Source organism: Carcharodon carcharias, chromosome 25 (genome assembly GCF_017639515.1).
Source record: "Carcharodon carcharias isolate sCarCar2 chromosome 25, sCarCar2.pri, whole genome shotgun sequence".
NCBI lineage: Eukaryota > Metazoa > Chordata > Chondrichthyes > Lamniformes > Lamnidae > Carcharodon > Carcharodon carcharias.
The window spans coordinates 9,764,810-9,779,828 of NC_054491.1; the positions used below are offsets into that span (position 1 = coordinate 9,764,810).

Here is a 15,019-nt window from a genome sequence, read left to right on the forward strand (position 1 = left end):
GTTCCATGGCCTCCCCGCGCTTACATAAGATATGGTGAGACGATGTGGCGTCGGCAATCTACGTCATCCCACCAGTCTCCAATTATAGGGAAGGCGAGTGGGCACTGAAATCAGAAGAAAAAAGCAATTAGCCACTTATCGAGCTTGTTAAGGAGACAATTTTACATTGTCCACTCTATTTCTCGGTGGTCACGTGGGCAAAACATTAGGGTTTACACCACTGGTCTGCTCAAAATTAGATTTAGATGCTTAGACGTGCAGGCAGCTCTCTGCAATATTCTCTGTCTTGTGTCTCACTAATCGGCAGGGTCTGCTGCGCCACATATAACCCAGCCCTCCAGGGAGGGGAGGCCCTGGCTAAGATGATCTAATGGAATGAGCTGCATCCTCTGACAACGTCTCAAGACGAGTCCGAGGACGAGCAGGGGGGGTCTTCGTCTGTGGTCTGAGCTCCACCATTTGGACTGACAGCTGTGAGGCGTGGAGAGGATTCGCAGCAGAAAGTGCTGGAAATGGTCAGGAGGTCTTTCAGCCTTTGTCTTTCAGGAGACAAACAGAGTTGAAGGGTAAGACATTCTTTTTCTGAAGACTCATTATTCAGTGGGGGAAGGGGACAGGTGTGCTCCCATGGTACTTTCTCCCTGGGCAAGGGCCCTGAATGAGACACGGCGGGCACTACAATCCACAGAATGGAAAAGCAGGCTCTCACCTGCTGCTGCTCCACCACTTCAGTGCCCGCTGTGGGTGCTGCCTTCTTCAAAGAGTGCTGTCGTCAAGCCTGTGAAGCTGCCACCAACCCAAAGCCAGCGTGGCATTAAATGGGTGGCCACAACTGACTTCCGCCTAACCCATCAGATGTCCTGCCCAACTGCTGAATTGGGCATGGAGGTTCCCCACACACACACACACACACACCCCCACCCCCCGCCCCCACCCCCCCCCCCTCCAACTTTCCTGCCAGCCGGCCATTAATTTACCGGCCAATGCTTGCTGCACCGTGCTGAAACTACACAGCTTGGTAAAAGGGACATTTTTTTTCGACTTGCTCATGTAGTTCTGGTGTAAAGAAAAGGTGAAAAGCAAGTAAAATTAATCTTCAAAGTACAAAAATAATGCACTTACATATATATTCAAAAACAGCAAACCAAAAAAGGCCACAACATTCATTCTCATTTAGTGAACCAGGAATGTGAATTCTGAAGGCATGTAGAAGGGGTTGAAAGTGTACATGCTTTACACAGGCGCTCCACAATGACTGCGTATTTCAGCAGCAGACCACAGGAAGCCCATTTCAAACCCATGGTAAGGTTTGTGCTCTCAAACTGCATGAACTTCTTGAGCATTCCATGCAGTTTGTCAATAAAATTCCAGGCAATGCACTGTCAGTATATCCACTCTCCCCCAAATTTCAAGCACCCCTTTTGCTGAGCATATTTATCATCTTTAATGCTGTATTGGAGCAGGAAATCCCTCCAATTCTAACGCTGCAAAAACGTACTGCATTGTGGTCTCTTCAAGGACATAAATATTGTAAAGTTAGTTTAGTATTAATAGGCGGGATTTTCTGCTCCATGGCACAAGCAGAGCTTAAGCATGCCTGTCAAAAGGGGCGTGAGACATATTATCCTGACAAATATGTAAACAGCAGTGACATTCAAACATAAGATATGTTATTAAGCAGAAGTGCTGTGTGTTTCTTCTGAACACTCTCACTTCTGACAATTTAAGGCCTCTCTGCTGACTGTTTTTCATCTAGTAGTCACATATGATAAGCAGCTCTGCTATTATCTGGTTAGTAAAGTATGATGCTGTGTTGTTTTTTATTATGTTTTTATTGCTTAATTAGACAGACATACAGAGCACGTGTTTTTAACATGGCATTTTTAAAATGACTTTTTCTTCATAAGATCCAATCTACTATAGGTTCTATTGATAAAATTCAGATTTGAATATAATGCAATTCATTATTTACTAAGAAAACAAGCTTTCTGGACGTTAAGAAAACTTGTAGGTGACTAAATCTATTCCTCCTTTAATTTCATTTTTTTTTGTTTTGGGAAACATTACAACAGTGACTACACTTTCAAAGTACATAATTGGCTGTAAAGTGCTTTGGGACATCCTGAGGCTGTGAAAAATGCAGTTATTTCTTTCCCTCCCCTTTTCTGTATGTGTTTCCTCTGCAACCTTGAGATAATCCAAACTTCTCCTGCCCATGTCCTAATTTTCACCAAGTCTCTCTCAACCATTACCCCGGTGCTCATTGGCATACAATGGTTCCTAGTTATGCATTGCCTGATTTTAAAATTCTCACCTTCTTTTCAAATCCCTCCATTGTCCCTATCCCTGTAATCTGTTCTAGCCCTACAATCCTCTGAAATATCTTCCTCCGCTACTCCAACTCTGGCCCATTGAGCATCCCCGATTTTAATCCTGCCACCATTTTGGTAGCTGAAGACTTGTACTTATATAGCACCTTCAGTGTAGTGAGGCATGACAAGCTGCTTCACAGGAGCATTATTAAATGACATTTGACACTGAGACACATAGGAGACATTCAAACAGATGAAGAAAACTCTGAGTGGCCAATGTGTTGCCATGAGAAAACAATGGGGAACTGAAGGTTCCCCAAGCTACTGGGTAATTCGAAAAATTCGCAAGATTTGAACATATTCCTTTTGTTTGCACAGACCAGGTCCCTTGGTCAATAGTTTTTTTAAGAGACATCTTAAAGATGGAAAGAGAGGCAGAGAGCTTTAAGGAAGGTATTCCAGAGCTTAGGAGATGTGGCCATGTTTTCCGCTACCAAAATGGTGGCAGGATTAAAATCGGGGGTGCTCAATGGGCCAGAGTTGCAGTAGCGGAGGAAGATATTTCAGAGGATTGTAGGGCTAGAACACATTACAGGGATAGGGACAATGGAGGGATTTGAAAAGAAGGTGAGAATTTTAAAATCAAGCAGTGCATAACTAGGAACCATTATATGCCAAGGAGTGCAGGGGTAATGGTTGAGAGAGACTTGATGAAAAAATTAGGACATGGGCAGCAGAGGTTTGGATTATCTCAAGGTTACAGAGGAAACACATATAGAAAAGGGAAGGGAAAGAAATAGCCGCATTTTTCACAGCCTTAGGATGTCCCAAAGCACTTTACAGCCAATTGTGTACTTTGAAAGTGTAGTCAGTGTTGTAATGTAGAAAAATACAGCAGCATTTTATATACAGCAAGCTCCCAAAAGCAGCAATGAGATTAACAACCAGATAATCTATTTTAGTGATGTTGGCTGAGAAATAAATATTGACCAGGTCACCTCTTCTGTTCTTCTTTGACTAGTGCTATGGAATCTTTTGCATCCACCTCAGAGAACAGAGTGCTTCAGTTTAATGTCTCACCTGAAAGATGGCACATCTGCCAGTCCAGCACTGGGGTGTTGATCTGCTGAATTACACTAGATGCCAGATAACCCACAAAACCCGCCTCACCACCATCCACCCACCCCCCCCCCCACCGCACCCCCCCATCCCCCCAACCTGGCTAAAAAGTCAGGATGGGGAGCCTGCCAAGTGGGACACAGGCTGCCCTACAACCATTTAATGGCCAATTGGTGTTAGTAGGCTGGAGGTGGGACTTACACCCTTCTGGGTCCAGCATTTTGGGACAGAGGTGAATGCCATAGGATCAGGATTTGGGTAAGTATTTGCTGATCTCACCGGGAGCCACGCTGGCATGCACTGGCAAAGGGCAGGCGGCAAAGGGGATAGGGGGCTGGTGTTTGAGAGGTCATGGAGGGGTGTGTAGATTGGGAGTTTGTGGGGGGGGGAAGCTCCGATAGACTCAGGGGGCTGGTAAGGAGGGACCCCCACTACCAGCCTCCAGAGGGAAACCTGCCAGTTTGGCTGCTTGGCATGAGCCTCTCCTGCTGCCAGTTAAATCATGGCATTCATTGCTCACTTAGAGGCCTCAATTTGCCCACTGACAGACAAACTGGTGATGCCACTTCTGCCATTAACATAATTGTGGGGGGAGGGGGGGGTGAATAGGCAGCTGTCAGTCCATCCATTGGATTAAGCAAGCCCCCACCACCTTCAAACTCATTGATGGGAGAGTGTTCGATCCAGGCCTGGATTTTTGTGTTCAGATCTCTGGAATGGAACTCGACCCCATAAGTTTCTGAGTCAGAGGCAACAAAAATACCAACTGAGCCACAGCTTACGAGAGGACTGATCAAGCATTGGTTTAAACACAGCAACTCAGTCAAAGCAGCACTCCACCAACTGCACTGAAGTGGTATCATACACCATGTGGCCAGATCTCTGAAGTGAGACTTAGCCAATAAACTTCTGAACCAGAGGCAAATCTGCTACAACTGAGTTTGGAATATAACAGAGCTGTAGCAAAAGATGACAAAAAGAACATGAATATTGCTGAACAGGGAGACACGTTACTGAAGCTTTTCATCTTGCACTCATAAGGACATATGAAAGAATGGCAAATTTCAAACGATCACAAAATTTACACTTAGGGCAGGATCTTTAGGTCAGAGGCCGAGAGGCTGGACCCGCTCGCCAACGCGTAAAATGATGCGGGATGACTCCCAACACCACCCTGTGTCATTTCCATTTTCAGGTCAGCGGGGGCGCAGCCGAGTCAGCTGTGAGCCCGCCAACCTGTCAATGACCTATCGAGGCCATTAATAAAACAACTTAGGTCATTGACGGGGCTGCCCGTCCAACCTTAGCATTGGTGGGCAGGCCGGGAGCACTGGCGGGCTTAAGAAAAGGCATGAAACCTCATCCATGGGCGGGATGAAGCTTCATGAGTGTTTTAAAATATTTAATAAAGGTTTGAGTTAAAGTGATGGACACGTCCCAACTCATGTGACAGTGTCTCATGAAGGGACATGTCAGGGAAATTCTTTAAACATTTACCTTCAAAGCTTTAATTTTGAGCCAATCTCCCTGAGGCAGCACTTAGCCTCAGGGAGATCAGTGCGCCCTTTTGCGCACATGCACGATAGAGCGAATTCACAGCTGAGGGTATTCAACACATCCCCCCCCCGCCCCCCACCACCCCCCCCACCCCCCCGCCCAGCCTGCACAGGGAGCACATCGCGCTTCCTGGTGGATGTCACGCTGGATGCTTCTTAATTGGCCCGCCCACGTAAATTGGGGGCACCGATCAGAGGCGCGCCTGCCTGTGCCCGGTCCCGCCCTTCCCCCCCAATGGGGGGTGTAGAATTCTTCCCTCAGAGGTGAAAAGGGAGCTGATTGGTTGGCAAGTCGACTCTGATTGACTAAGGCATTGCCATGAGAAAGCGACAGGAAACCATAGGCTTCCCAAGCTCCCAGGTAGTTCAAAAAAAGGTGCAAGGCTTGAAATCTGTGGTTAGGATTTGACATTGGTTAGGCAGGTTCAGCGGGAATGGGCTGGGGTGATTGAGAACCTGACCACTGCCTGTGATCCCCTCCGCACCGTCATCGAGCAGGCCGGCGGCGGGAGCTCAGTGTCCACCAGGTCCAATGGTGACCCGGCGGCCAATTCAAGTGTGGCCGTGACAGCCACGTGAAGGCTGCCATTGACTCGGAGGGGTGTAGTCACGGAGAATGTCAGCGCTGAGCACGGCAGGTCAGCGGGGCAGTCAATCCCACGTCTTTCTGACAAGTGTCCCGCTGCCCTCCTCGAGGAGGTGGCAGCACGCCAGGATATACTTGTATACTTGCCCCCCAGGGACGGGAAGAGGAGGCCTCCCCACCTCATCAAAAATGCCTGGGAGGAGGTGGCATCCAGGGTGAGCTCCCATGACGTGGTGAGGCGCCCATGGGTGCAGTGCTGTAAGTGGTTCAACAATCTGCTGCGATCGACAAGGGTGAGTACCGTGTTGGCATGGGTCACTTAGCACAGCAGTTAGGAGCAGCCCCACCCAGACCTCAAGAGTTCTTTGAGTGTGAGTGGCAAATGTCAATGAGGCACCATCTGGGCAAGGGGGTGAGCCCTGGCTGCTTGGAACGAGTGTCTTGCGGCTCCAGGGTCATGAATCAGCTGAGCCCTGTGAGGTGTTCCTCTGGGGGAGCTGGCCAGGCTGTAATGGCAATGCAGGTACAGGGTGGACTAACCAATGCTCCTCTCTCCTTTCAGGAGAAGACATCCCACAACAATGCTGAAAGGCGAACTGACGGAGGACCGCCCCACCTTCTAATCTTGAGTAGATACAAGGAGGAGAGACTGGAGTTGGAGATGCGCCATGAGCCTAGGTCAGCTGGCAGTAAGAGTGCAGTGCACTGAGGTCAGAATATCTGTAATATCAACCATTCCACTGTACTCTCTATATTGATGTGAGCCTCGAACATGGAATCCCCATTGATAATGGAAAGACCAGGGCCCTCTGATCCGGGTGCCAGGCGTGCACAGTAACAGTGCAACAACTTCAACTAATGACATGTCCTTGTTCTTCCTTTCAGGTTCACCAGAAGTCCGTCAGGGTCAGGAGCCTGAAGGCTCGCCGCCCACCTCAGAGGACACAGGTGATAGAAACGCACCAGCGTCACACTCTCTCAGCCAGGCAGGCACCAACGCAGATACCAGCACCTGGGTGGGCATTAGATTGTCATATAGTATCTCGGTGCAAAGTGGTGAGGGCACTTCACACTCACTTGAGGTGCAGGCGGAGGCAGAGAGTGCCCAGGGCGCCGGCAGCTGGAGGACTGCTGGGGACCAGGAACATGGTTAGTCGGTGGCTGATCATGGGCCTCTGGAGTTGTCCCTGAGGCAGCAGATGCTGGAAGTCCAGCAGGGTGTGCGGGAGGATCTGGCAGAGATACATGAGGGAATGCGTGCCATGGTCCCTGTTGTGGAGGAGTCCATGCGGAGCATGAGCAATGCAATGACCTTCATGGCCAAGTGCACTGCCTCCTCCATGGAGAGAGTGACAATTCTCATTGAGAGGCTACACCAGGAGCTGAATTAGGTCTTCCTGGGGATGTACTTGGAGCTGCAAGCCCTCACACCGGCAATGACCCTAGGTGATCACTGTCACTGTGGGAGATGGATTGGCCACCCAGTATCCCAGCTAGGTGCTCATCCATCAATGGTGAGCAGGGAGGTCCAAAGCGACCCAACATTGGCGCACGAGCTGCTTGTTGTCTCTGTGGGTTCCTGTCAGAGTGCTCCAGGTGAGGGCAGCAGCTCCTCTGCCCCTCTGCCAGTGACCGTGGCATCCAATGAGGCTGCAGTGACTGGGAAGATGCCAGCCCTGTCACTGGGCAGTCCCTCCCAGGCAGGGCCAGTGGTTGCCCGCCAAGGTCATCAAGGCCAACAGGAAAGCAGAGTGAGCAGGCTGTCTTCAATGCCAGTGCCAGTGAGGGGATGCACCTAGAAGTAGCACCCGCAAATGCAAACTTTTAGCTCCTTAAGTGCAACACAGGCTTATCAATGTTGATAATTTTTTTCCCCACTTTTAAGTTAATTATTAGTAGGTATGATGTAGATCACCTTTCCATTTAATTTGTTTTATGTATGCCAATCACCACACCATTAAATATGTTCGTGTTCAACAAGCCTCTGGGTGCATCATTAGTTCTGCAGGCGCAGGGTAACCCGTGATGTTATGAGTGACTTGTTTGTCATTGAACTTTATTGAAATGACACATGGTGCATGTTGTTCACCAAGCAAATGTTCCTGTCAGCTATCGAATATGGACCCTGCAGCCCTGGCATCTGGTGGTGGTTCTTATTTGGTAGGCTAGCTGAAGGAACATTGGATCAAAGCCTCCTGGGTGCCCTTTCTTCCCTGGCAGTTGCCCAGGTCAGTGTCCATCCCCTCAGTGTTCTCCTGAGCGTGCTTGTCCTTGGACTCACTACTTGACTCATCGTCTGTTGCCAGAGCAGCTGCATCAAAATCTTCTTCCTCCACTGAGTCCCCCCCTTTCCGGTGACAGATTGTGGAGAGTGCAGCATGCAACCACTATCAGTGACACATGATCTGGGGGATATTGGAGTGCGTCCACTGAACGGTCCAGACATCAGAAGCGCATTTTGAGAAGACCAATGTTTCTATCTAGCAAAGCCCTTGTGGGGGGCGTGGCTCCTGTTGTACCACTGCTCAGCCTCTGTTCTTGGGTGGTGGAGAGGAGTCATGAGCCTCCTTTTGAGGGGATAATTCTTGTCACCCAGCAGCCATCCATCCAGCCGGGCTAGAGCATTGAAGAGCCTCGGCACCTGTGAGCATCCGAGGATGTAGGCGTCATGGGAGATGTCTGGCTACTTTGCACAGACTTGCAGAATCTGCACCCTACGGTCACACACTATCTGCACGTTCATGGAGTGGAAGCCCTTCCTGTTGACAAAGGCACTGGGCTCACCCGCTGGCGCCTTGATGGCCACACGTGTGCAGTCGATTGCACCCTGGATGCGGAGGAACCCAGCAATCGCTGCAAAGCCTCTGGCTCTCTCAGCCTGGCTGGCCTTATCCATCCTGTAGTGAATGAAAATCAATGCACACCTGAACAGAGCGTCTGGTACCAGCTTGACACAACTGTGGACAGCTGATTGGGAGATTCCACACAGATCCCCCACTGACCCCTGGAAAGAGCCGGAGGCATAGAAGTCGAGGGCCACTGTGACCTTCAGCGCTACTGGTATGGGGTGTCTACCCACACAATCAGAGCTAATCTCAGGGCCGATCATCTGACAGATGGAGGTCACAGTCTCCCTTGAGAGGCGGAGCCTCCTTCGGCATTGCACCTTGGACATATTGAGGTAGCTGCATCGCTGCCTGTTAACCCTGGAAGCAAGATAGTGGCATCTTCTGTGGCCCCTTTCGCCTTGGACTTCCTGTGGCCCTGCGCCCCTTGTGCCAGTGCCTGTCCTCCGGAGGTCACTCTCCTGGAGGCTGAATAGGGACACCTGGCCTCCTCCTCCTTCTGGCACTCGCTTCCTCCACAGAGGAGGTACCTCCAGAGAGACCACAATCCCCATTCCCAAGGTAAATGAAGTATATCTGATACCTGAAAAGCCTTAAGTGTTATGACTACTCCGGAGTCTGTCAAAGCAGTTCTGAAGCCAAATGAAGTTGTCCTGTTCACACAAGCAAACAGCAGTAAGTTATAATCTAAAGTTCTAACAAGTGGCATTATCGAGCCCACTCACCCTTCTTATCCCACCCATGGATGAGGTTTTTGAAAATGTGGCCACCCGCCTGCCCGTTGTGCCCATGCAATGCCCTGAAAATCACACGGGCTGTATAAAATCAATGACAATTTGTGCCTCAGGGGCCTTAGCTGGCCCGTTAATTAATGACGGGCGTGCCTCTGTCCTCACAGTGTACCCGCCTAGCGAAATATCACAACAGCACGCGGTGATGTCGGGATGCACACCTGATGTCATCATGCATCATTTTACATTCCAGCATGTCGAACCCGTGCCCGCATGCCGAATGTAAAATTCTGCCCAGTGTTTGTGAGCTACATTATGAGCTTGACTAGTTATCTTAAATTGGTTGTTAATGTAACCATTAGCACACTCAGGATTGTTCAGCAATTGCTGCCCAATCGTGGAATCACTTCTAAGAGTAGATGTTTTGTTTTGTGTTTTGCTAGCATGGGCTGGTTGGGTATGATCTGTGCTCTGACTATTATGAACAATCTTGACCCTTTTTTGAATTACGCAGGAGCTTGTAGAACCTGTTGCTTTCTCCAAGGCAATGCCTTGACCAATCAGAGTTGACTTGCCAATCAATCAGCACCTTCTTCTCCTGCAGTATAAATTGTTGTGACCATTTGAAATTTGGCATTCTTGCATTTGTCCCGATGAGTGCCAGACGAAAAAACATTCAGCAACATGTATCTCTTTTCAGCAATATTCAAGTTCTGTACTATCAAGTGACAAGAAGAACAGTTTAGAATATTCTCAAGACACAACAGAGTTTAGTACATTTAATCCATAGTCGGTCAAATTCAGCAAATGGAGTAAGAAAGAGTAGGATCCTGTTTATGATGCTGCAGCATGTCACATCTCAAAAAAATCTTTATAAATATTTATTTCCATGTCGCTGGGCTGTTATGCATTTCAACTTCAAAACAGGCTTAAAAAAACATTAGCTCAGAATTTCCTGGAAAGTTTCAATATAGCTATGGCAGAACAGAATAACACTGTTTTTATCCTGAAGTTATTTGCATCTGTTTGATTTACCCCTCATTTCACAGCAAAACCATTGCTCCTCACACTTTCCTTCGACTTTGAGATATGTCCACTGAAACTCACTGCCGTTAATTTACACAACTCTGACAAATACAAAAGACCAGCCCTGAGTTTTCAATTACACGTTGGCCCAAAGCCATTTGTTATCAATGTAAAAGATTTCTGAAATTTCATTCCAACTTTCTTCATAAGTGTTTGCAATACGCAATCGAAATGTTTGTCAGTCTAAGTGCAAGTAAGCTTTTTCTGATCCCTGTCCTGCCCAAATCAAGTGTTGAGAAGGATTGTGCAGCTGGAAAGGCCTTCCCATGTGTTTATCCCTGTTCTGCATAATAATAGAGGAGGAAGAAGAGCAGCAGAGGCAAGAGGTGCTGGGGTGAGGGACGATGGCAACAAACAGCAACCTGCCACATTTATCCCATTGGTGCCATTGCCTTTGCACCTCTTTCATGCTCCGTTCTACATTTGATCCATCATAGATTAATGAGCTCCATCAGAAATGTAGGCGTAAGTTCCAATTGGCAAGGTTGGCGCAGAAACCAATGCAAGTTTTAGCGTATTTTATGCATAAGTGCAATCCAAGAAGACTCTTTGTTTATTCTTTTGCTTCTTCAATCTTGGGTTTGTAATATACTTGAATTATAACTCTAGTTTACTTCTAACTTACATCTAAAGCAGAAATAAAAACAGAAAATGCTGGAAATACTCAGCAGGTCAGGCGGCATCTATGGCAAGAAAAAGAGTTAATGTTTCAGGCCGATGACACTTCATCAGAACGCCAATGAGTTCTGAAAACAATCGGAGACTTGTAAAGTCTAAGGTCGAACTCTATTGCAATGAATGAAAAGTTGTTTGTTTTATACTGGGAATTACTTTACCAATGTTGACTAAGTGGGATTTGGCAAAGATTTGTTCTGAGTTATATCTAAGTGACTATGACTACATTCATGGCGATTGCTATTATGCTAAGTTTAAGCCACAAACCTCAAGAGCTTTGTGGTTTGATTCTTGGATGACATTTCTCCATGATTAGAAACCCAGTTTGTGATGGAAACCTTGGTAAATAGTTTATTTTAAAAGACCGGTCCCAGTTGTTACATTTCATTTGTAGTCAAATTCACTAGATGTTAATGCTGTTTACTCAACAGTGACTTGTAATTAATACTATTTTTTTAACTTGCAATTGTAATTTTCAAATCTTTTCCTTTAATAATCTCCTTTAGTTCCCAAGTCTCACATTGGTGTGCAGCTGTAAGCATTGCTGTAACTTCAACCATGAATCCCCAGGCTATTTTTATAAAAAGGCAACATAATCATAACACCACCAGGTTCAGCAATTGTGATATCACCTGCATCGTAAAATTGCACGGCCCATCAATCCCTCCCCAAATCTTAACCTATTAATATGTTTGTTTATAGACCCCTGCTATTGTCGCCCCCCAGTACCTATGTGGTAAAATGACATGGGTCGAATCTTTCTTTTGCAATCCCACACACTGAAATGTTTCACTTTCTCAAGATGCTCAAGTTGGCCCGACCTGTGGCCTAGTCAAGAACTGGTCAAACACCATGACAACCAGTTTGGAGAATCAACAGAATGGACAGCACCACCATGGAATTTGAACCTGCACCCATCAGAACTGTGAACTTTGTGCTCTTACTATTGCACTATAAGATTGCTCCATCAATGGCTGGTTCTAAAGAATTTTCAACTTCTAAAAACACCCTTCACCTAATCTCACTAAGACAGTCGTCTAGTTATAAAACATCTTTGGTATCTGTTCCAAAAGCAAACAACTAATCATAGTTTGTCAGTCCAATAAATATGTCAGACTATCTGTATACATATTTTTTGTGGTTGGCCTTTATAACTGAACTTTTTTTTAGGTTTATTGATTGGGCATTACCTCTTTTTGGAGAAAGGAATATTCTTTAACAAAAGGATCTTAGGATTGGCTCTACAATAAAATATTTTCTATTAAGATGATCAGGCATAGAACGACAACGTAATTTATTGAGATTAAATATGGCTTGAATAACCTGGCTACATTAGATAAGTTAAATAAAACTGAAACCAGAACACAAACAGATTGGCGGTGTCTTTGACAGCACCTTCCAAATCACAAACTTTACCACCTAGGGGGACAAGGGCAGCAGGTACATGGGAACATCACACCTCAAGTTCCCTTCCAAGTCATGAACCACACTGGTTTACAAATATATCCCTGACAAATATATCATTTCTGGATCAGAATCCTGGAACTCCCTTTTTACCAGCTCTGTGACAGTACCTTCACCACATGGACTGCAGTGGTTAAACAAGGTGGCTCACTACCTCCTTTGTAAAAGCAGTTAGGGCCATACAATAAATGATGGTTTACCAGTGATACCCACATCCCATGAATGAATAGAAAATAAAAGGTCTTTGGCAGCCGAACAATGGGGGCAATAGTGAAAAGGCAAATGATTTTACAATTTATTCAATTCTCTTTCCCATTGAAGTCAGTGGGTTATATGAGTTCAGTCTTATATTTTTGATAAAACTTTACTGAATCTATAATGGAATGTACACCTTACAGACAAGCAAATGTATATTATGTATTTATGTGTTCACACATTTTAAAAGCTATCATAGGTTCTGCTTCTGCCACTGTTTCTAATTGGACATTCAATGTCCCAATAACTCTCCAATTAAACAAGATCTCCTGGCCATCCCTCATTTCTTTGGTAATGATTATAATTTATGCTGTATGAGCTTGGTTCACCACCAAATGGAAATAAATTTCCCTGTCTTCAAGGAATTTGTTTGAAATTTCCCATTTATCTTGATCAAATCCCTTCTCAATTTTTCACATTTCTATCAAACAAATGCTTGTCTTCCATTTTAATGAAAATCACCTGCCCAGTTTCTCTCATCATTGCTCACAACCTCGTACTTCTCCTAATAAACCTTCTCTATACACTTTCTGTGGCCTTGACATCCTTCCTCAAGTAAAATGCCCAAAGCTAGACACAATATTCTAACTACTGCCCAAACCATGAGTTATATAAGTTTAACATTACTTTTTGCTTTTGCTCCCTACACCAACATTTAGAAATCCGAGGATCACATTTCATTTTCTTTTCAATTAGTCTTTCCAATTTCCAACATAGTCTTTCAAATTTTAAAGTTTTGGGCAGCTGAATTCATTGTCAATTCTACTACTGCATTGCTTACGAAGTTTTGTCATTTTGGGTGGGAGTGGATTTTAACTTTATGAGCCCCAGATAGCATGTGGGAAACCGAAAAGTCGGGCAGGCTGAGGAGTTTCAATTCAATAGCATGTCAGTTCCCCACCGGGAAGTCAGCCTGATTGGCAGCTTTGGCTCGCGGTTGGGCAGTGAATGCTAGAATGGAGATGGCCCACAGCCAGGTAAGCCTGAGCCCCGATCCAGGGGCACTGCCAAAGGCCTGGGGGATTGGAGACCAGGACGGAAATTTGAAGTAAGAGGCCTTAAGGAAGGCAATCAGAGGTTGGAAGTCTCAGCAAGGAAGCCAAAAGCCTCAGCAAGTGGTCAGATGGGTCAGAGGCACTTTCCAGATACTGGGGTTGGCAAAACAGGTACGCTGTAGCCAGCATGTAAGTATCGAGGAACTAGGTGTTGAAGATCAGCCACGATCATATTGAATGGAAGACCGGGCTGGACGGGCCAAATGGTCTACTCTTGTCCCTATTTCTTGAGTTCTTGCGTTCCTCATCATCCTGCAGTTCCCAGGTTTTCCATGGATCAGGACGACCAGCATCGAGGGTTAAAATTTAAAATTCTGCATAAAAATCAAGCATGCAGTTTTATCATAATATTTAAATTGTCAACATAGCTTGTATAAGTGGGTTGGCTGCCCGCCCTACCACACCACTACCACTGCCCTGCCCCACCCCACCCACCCCATCCCGTCCCCATTAAAACCAGAAGTGGGTGGGTTGGAAAAGATGAGAGATAAATGGACCACAAGAAATTAGGCCGAGGCGTTCATGAGTAACCCTACAAATAGAGGCAAGTGTTTAAAGAAAACATTTGACACAGCACAAAGCCAAAAGATACACCTAAAAGGCAAAGACTCCACTCCTGTAGTTAGTTTGCCATGGGCACCAAGAAAAGTAAGAGACAGTATTAAGATAAAAGAATAGGCTTATACAGATGTTAAGAAAGTTCTAGCAAACTGAAAATTCTAGCAGACTGAGAAAGCTATAAAAAGCAACAAAGAGATACATGGAGGTGCAAAACAAATCATGAAAAAGAATTTGCAAAAGATATCAAAACTAAGCATTTTTTTGTAAATACATTGATTGGAAAGAGAGTGGTAGAGGGGAACATGGGACATTAAAGTTGAATGCAGGAGAGACTATAATGGATGATAAGAACATGGTGGGCATGTTACATGAGTATTTTGCATCCATTTTCAGGGTCGAGGAAGAGGACAAATGAGAAAAGGGAAGCTATAAGAGGGGTGGGTGGGGGTTAAATTTTAAAAATAGTAATGGTAAAAATGGCTTTGCAATCCTGCTACACCCAGTCGTGAATGGTGGTGAACAATTGAACAACTGACTGGAGGAGGAGGAGGCTCCACAAAAAACCCCATCCTCAATGATGGGGAGCCCAGCACGTCAGTACAAAAGATAAGGCTGAAGCATTTGCAACAACCTTCAGCCAGTCGCCCCGAGTAGATGATCCATCTCAGCCTCTTCTGGAGGTTCCCAGCATCACATATGCCAGTCTTCAGCCAATTCGATTCACTCCACATGATATGAAGAAATGGCTGAAAGCACTGGATAGTACAAAGGCT

At 46.0% G+C, this 15,019-nt stretch overlaps 1 long non-coding RNA gene across 1 annotated transcript in view; it reads left to right on the forward strand.

Moving 5' to 3' along the window:
• The window catches only part of LOC121269690, a 73,923-nt gene extending 60,931 nt beyond the window's left edge, over nt 1-12,992 (forward strand). The window contains exon 3 of the long non-coding RNA XR_005941394.1: nt 11,714-12,992. This is a non-coding gene — a long non-coding RNA (uncharacterized LOC121269690). The remainder of the gene's footprint in view (nt 1-11,713) is intronic.
• The last annotated feature ends 2,027 nt before the right edge of the window (nt 12,993-15,019 follow it).